Below are 7,182 nucleotides of genomic sequence, written 5' to 3' on the forward strand. Positions count from 1 at the left end.
ATACATAAAGAAAATTAAACAACTCCACCAGCCACTTGCAGTGCAACAATCATACAGACCTACAAAAGAATATGTAGACTAAAATATATAAAACCAAATAAAAAACATTTAAACGGTTGACGGTACAATGTGTTAGTGCTGTTAAAAAGTAAAAAATTAAGCAACTTGTTTAACAAGGCGTTCAGAGTTTAATTACGCTTTTTTGTTTTTGTAAATAATAATCAATCATAATACAGAAAACATCCCAAATGTAATAAATCCGATGTAAGTAATGTCATGTTTTTTGCAGTGTTTGGGAGTCTACATATCATCTTCAGAAATGTTGAAGCGACAAAAAAGAAACTGGATCATTGATTCGTTTAGCATTGATGAAGACAATAAAGGAGTTTTCCCATACACACTGGGCAAAGTGAGTATCTACCAAGAATCATGATGCATGGATATGAATACTACATATGACAAAATGCAGGAAGATCATTACGTTGTAATGTGTATAGATGGTTTGCAAAACAATTATTTACCACTGACAAAGTATTAACTATCTATAAAACTACTTCTTTTATATTGTAGTAAACTAATGATAAAATGACAAATTATAACATTACTAATAAGTAAACATTAAATATATGATCATTTTTATTATTTTAACAGTAAAATAACTATTAACTAAAGTTTAATGACCTATGAATATACCATTTTTTTAATTGATGGTTATTATAAAGTGTTTCTTTTTTCTGATACCGACAGGCACTGCAGTGATTACTATTAATGCAAGCGATGTTGACACCAAAGAGAACAATACATTATTTGATTTTAAAATAGTCTCAGATCCTCCACCACATGACCATGACCTAGAGTTCTACTTGACCCAGGTCTCTGAAACGGAAACCATTTCATTTAAAGGGTGTCTGAACCATGAGGTGAGAGGACTCGCTGCATGATGATAATTCTCAGATAATAAATGTCTAATCTGTTCATCTAGAAACTTTAATCCCCTTAAATTTTAAATTCACAAGAGCTGATCACAAGACAAAGCATCGCTGGAGTGGGCAGGGAACTGGAGTAAGGAGGGAAACACTGATTGGGTAACAAGACGAGGAATGGCAACAGAAAGGCAGGCTGACGAGGCTAGACAGAAGGGAAGACATGCTGGGCTACAGGGACACATGAGGTACACACAGTGCCAGCACAGACAACTCAAACACAATGAATGAAACATGAAAGGCCAAAATACAAAATCCTCAAGAGCCAAAGAAATACTCATAAGGTCTTAATCACAGTATATTAAACAAAAAGTCTGAAGGCTTCTGACCACAGCAGGACCGTGACAAATATGTCTGTGAACGAGTGTTACCATCAGAACTTGAAGATAAAAGGTGTTTCACTCAATCTACTAAAATATTTGAAACAGAGAAGGCCAAGTCCGACTTTGAGATACTTGTTAATCTTCAAACATGCCTAAACACACGCTCCTCTTCACGGTCATAGTCTCAAACACGCCCCCATATTTAAAAAAAAAAAAGGTTGTGTGAATCCGACCAAAGGGGAGGGGAGCAGACACATCTGTCAGAGAAAGTAAAACAATTTGTTTGTACTGCAGAAATCACTGACTACCAGTGTATGATGAACTTAATGGCTCTTTAAAAAGCCCTATAATGTATGATGTGAAGATACATTATGGCACAAATTTCAATATTTATTTTTTACTTCACTGTACTTTTCTTTTCTTCAGCATCTGGACTATGAAGACAGTCGTCTGAAGAATCAGTGTAGAGAATGAGATACCCTCTGGCATATGCAAGGTGGTGAGGCGACGCACCACTGGTCTTTGGGAAGTGGTCACTATTGGCAGTGCCACTATTGGTGGTGCGACTGAGACAGACACACAGTTTGTCCACCTGCCTAGTGACAGTGATTGTGGAGAATGTAAATGAGCCTCCAATATTTGACGCACCTAACAAACAAGTTACGTTGGTTGAGAATGTCAAGGTGGGTCACTACCTGGTGACATTTACAGCTAGAGACCCTGACGTTACCAGTGCCAACACACTTGTGTAAGTCATCAAGATACTAGCAACATGCCCTCTCACAGGATAATAACAAGCTAGTACATGAATGTCAGTAGAGAACTTGAGAATGTCTAACACAACACGTGTGTGTGTTCAGATACAGAAAAGGAAACGATCCAGCTGATTAGGTTACAGTGGACCCCAAGACTGGAAAAATAACCACATCAAAGATCATAGACCGGGAGTCATCCTTTGTGAAAGACAATATCTATAACGTCACAATATGTGCTGTTGAAAATTGTATGACCTACAGAGTATTTACATAAGGTATGTGCTATTAATCACAATTTCTTCATCACATTACTAAAAATGTGTTTTTGGTCATCAGGTATACCTCCAATGACAGGCACAGCAACCCTGCACATCTATATCACAGATGAGAACAACAATGCTCCATCCCTGGCTGTAAACACAATTGACATGTGCCAATCTGATGGACTCTCTCTGGCCAACATCGTTGCCTCGGACCCGGATGAAGAGCCCTATGGTGGACCTCTCACCTTTGAGCTCCAGGAAAAAGAGAAGGGCAAGTGGAAGCTTGACACTAGACAAGGTGAGCAAATAATGCCACTGCTATTAAAACAAACCTAAGTCTAGTTTATACAGTACATTATGTCACAATGAATCTTGACAATATGGCAATTCATTTTTGGATGCACAGAGTATTCAGTCAACCTGGTGAATGAGCCAACAGTTCCTTCTGGACAATATGAGTTGTTACTGGAGGTGTGTTGGACATGGACCTGGATTTCAAATGCAATACTCTGGCCTCAATCTGCATGTCTAGTGAAAGCACTGCCTACAGTACAAAACCTCCTCCCCAAGGACTATCAGAGACAGCAACTCTGATCCAAGAAAGCCTGTAACACTCATATTTGTATTTTTAAACAAGTTAATCATCCTAAATCATAAATATTACCTACATACGTTATACGGTGCTTGTGGATAACCTTTGTCGTGACTCACAGCAAGTTATGCTACATTTAGCTACACTTGAAGGATTCATTTATCATCTCTACACTCTTCATCAGTCAATGATGGCTGGGGGAGAAAAACACAATGACTATGTCTGAGAAAATGTGAAAATTAGAACTTAATTAGCACCAGGGACACAGTTCACAGCTATTCATAGTTTCTACTATTCCGCTATTCACAAGTCATGTTACACAAACCTTACCATTACGAGTCTCAACTTTGTGACAGATGAAAAGCTAAAGAAGGAAAACTGTTACATTAGTTTGGGGACTGGCCAGTGTTACCTTCATTTCAATAACATATGTTGTGTATGTTTCTATTGTATACAGCACAACTACCTTTCTTGACTGAGGTTCAGAGGACATGTTTACTCTTTCTTCTCTAGCAATGTTGATGGTGGATAGGACTGGAAAGCTTGAACTGGTGTCTGTAATAGTTTTAACAAATGGAATTATTGAACTAAATAGGAAAAACCTAGAGCATTTCTACCGCAATACCTGAAGAAAAACTGAATGTATGTAAATATGGATTTTCTTTCATGGGTTTATGATGATCACTGTGTGTTCAAAGTCAGACGCTTAGGTTAGGATTGTTTCAATAGGATGACTTTGCTATGTTCATTTAGAAAGAAGACAACATACCGCAACATCATAATGCAACATGGTGGGGAAAATGGCGGTCTGTCACATTTATCTTCAGATACATTTTCTTTGTTTAGCCTTTAAATTCATGCTTTCTTCAATTCAATCATTGAATTATGTGTTAAAACTTTGCTTGTCAAATAATTACGTAATGGATTTGTGCTCTTTCAATAAAGATAATAATCATTATAATGTGATACTGTGGTAAAATTGTATTGCATGACATGAAAAACAAACAGCATATGTTTAAAACAAGGCAAGCTAAGTTCAGTCAGACTGCTATAGAGACCTTTGTTAGTAACTAAAACATGTCTACATGCATGACCTACGATCTTCAAATGCTACTTAACCTGTTTTCAAGTACAGTGGGTCTCAGATAAAATGTAATTCCCATTGATGAAAAAAACAATAAAACATACGGGCAACAATTTCCTGGAGTTATGCAATGCTCTTTTCCATGGAACAAGAGATTTTAAATAATATGGAGAGTGGAAAACAAATGGGGGAAGAGCCAAACCACATCTCAAAAATATGCAGGTGTGGCAATGTGAACTGTAAATAAAGTACTTCCAAAGAAGAACATAATTACTGGCGCCAACTGATGCATCATAATTCCAAGGTAGTGTAGTGTTGTTGTGTGTATATGTTTGTGTATATGTGTGTGTGCGTGTGCGTGCGTGCGTGCATGTGTGCGTGCGTGTGTGTGTGTGTGTGTGTGTGTGTGTGTGTGTGTGTGTGTGTGTGTGTGTGTGTGTGTGTGTGTGTGTGTGCGTGTGTGTAAATGAGCTTCTATGTTGGTACATATCCACATGTCTCTGGAAAAAAATCTTCAAGAATCATATATTCTAAAATATTCAATATATCATGTTAACAGCCTTATTTCGCATATATATTATTTTATCATACATACATCACATTTAATATGGTAAATACAGATGCATATTTAAGGGTATCTAAATACGTCTAAATGCTCATTCATAGTAATTGTGTGTGATTTCTTGAACCTAAATATAATGGGGTCTCTGGAGAAGCCATCAAAACACAGATTTAATAACTAACTGCACTCTTTGCAGCAGTTAATACAGTGTGTGTTGTTTACTTGGGGCTGTGGCCAGCCTGGAGGAACCAGTGGTAGATATGCAGACAGGACACTGGGTGGGAGCAGCTGTTTCACCTTGAAGCCTTTATGAGGATAGTCCTGCATTCTCTCCACCAGACCTGAACAACACAGCCATTAAAAAACAACAACAACAACAACAACAACAACAACAACACATACATGAAATAGCATATAAAAGCAAACAGCAGTCAATTTGTATCACACACACAATGATAGCATTAGAATATGTGTGATAGGCAGTACCAAGCATGTAATGGATGAGATCAGAGGCTGTGCCGACAGTGGGGTGAGGTTATTCAAAGATGCCTGACTGGGGTGAAGTCACAATGGCATGTGTGAGCTCCACCTGATCAGGCCACTGTCGCACGAAGGTGGCATAAACCGTTCGCTCCATAGGACTGCTGCACCATGATCACCCTGGATGCTGTGATGGAGGTATAAACAACCAATATTAACCAGCTGGTTATACTCTTTTTATGCATTTGTTGAAAAATGCTACAGCACTAATTTACAGGCAGATTTCAGCAGCTTACAAAACACTCTTTAAATAAAGAGGCATAAAAAATACAGTATAGAAAAAATACAGTATAAGAATAACAATAACAATAAACGTTTAGCTAAATATTAAAGAAACAACAGATGCCTCTTTTCTGGGGATTGATATGTGGAACTCCATACAGAGCTCAAAAATGATAAAAATAGGATACTTTTAACAGTTAAAATAGAAATCATTCATGTCGTCATGATCAGATGCTTCTCAATAAGTTTGTATGGCTTTTTGTGTGTAGGCTACTGATGTGAGTGCTTTGTGTTGTTTTGTGTTTTCCTGTTGAGCTGTGTGTATGTTTACATCTATTGCTAACTAGCTTAGGCTATAAATGTTGAGGTAGCCTATATGACATTGATCCAAGCCACCTAAAGAAAGAAAGAGGGAACAAACTAACTACTAAAACAGAGATGATTTGCCCCTCAGGTTGCCAGTGAAGAGCCAGCAGCCAGTTCGCACTCTGAGAACTTAAAGCATGGTAGCCTACTGTCAATAACAAATAAGTTATCTCAGTTTAAATAACTTGGCACACATACAGTGTCAAAGATAATAAATGTGCATTCATTTAAATTCTATTTTAACATTGTATTAAATGACTAACTCTGAGAAACCCTTCCCTTGTGGTAACTCAGCTTACCTACAGAGTTATACCCTAGCAGCAGCCCTGAAGCTCTAAACTTTTTGCCTGTTTTAGCATTATTTTATAGCTGACAAATGTACTGTGTGATAAAAGTCTCAATATTCAAAAGGGGCAGCTATTTTCAGCAATCACGCTCAGCTAACTGTTAACCCTAACCTCACTGCACACTAAACTACCTGCTTAGCACCAAAGGCAGAAAGACTTAAGTTAGCAATTAGTTAGCTAGTAGCATTAATGCTAGCTAGCAGGTGAAGAAAGCTGATCAGTTAGCAAGCTAAAGAGCCACATATTTTTTTTCTCAGGAGTTGGTCAACCTGAGCTGAAAAGGTCAATGACTTAATTCTTCTTGGCCAGAAACAGGCTACATGGGATGGTCATTTTGTACGACCCATAGACCGGCCACAAGGGCTGTTTGTTTTGGAGTTCTTCTGCCACCTGGTGGCCAAAATGTGATCATGCAGCTATGAATTTTACATGACAGGCAGTCTGATGATAACTGTTATTATTATTATTAAAGGTGATAATGTCCTAATTTATACAGTTCATACAATTTTACAGATGAGTACAGAAATATCTCTGGTCCATTTCTTACCCTCCTCATCATTTCCTCTCACATGCTGAACTATGGAGAGAGGGAGGGAGCAGATTTCATAATCATAATGTAAGCCACACCACCAAAAACAAGCTCAACAAAAATATAAACTTGATGCCAGAACAGCTTTATCATCCTATTGGATGTCACGTTAAGTTTTATGTTTAAAGAAAGCGGTCATGTAGGGCCCGGTCCACTTACCGAAAATATATGACACAGCAGCCTCCGAAACAACGTCAGCCCCAGAGGAGGAAGCTGACGTAGGCCATCCTTTACAAGAGCATGAGACCATAACAGTGGCTGGTTTCCACTAAAGCTTTCACCTCTTTAATATACCGTAACTGTACTGAGCAAAACAAAACCCAAAACCCACCCACTCATCAAAATCAAAATAGTAAGTATCTTTGCTCTATGAGGTCCTAAATGAAACAAATTAATCTTTTACTGAGAACTAGATAAATACAATAATCATGAGTAGTATTTTCACCTTTAAACACATATCAATAGGACTGCTGGCAAATCAAATACACATCTGAGTCATTGTGCTTGTGTAGGCTGGTAATCAAGTCAAGAGCAGCAGCAGCCCACCAGTCATCGT

Source organism: Sander vitreus, chromosome 7 (assembly GCF_031162955.1).
Source record: "Sander vitreus isolate 19-12246 chromosome 7, sanVit1, whole genome shotgun sequence".
Lineage (NCBI taxonomy): Eukaryota > Metazoa > Chordata > Actinopteri > Perciformes > Percidae > Sander > Sander vitreus.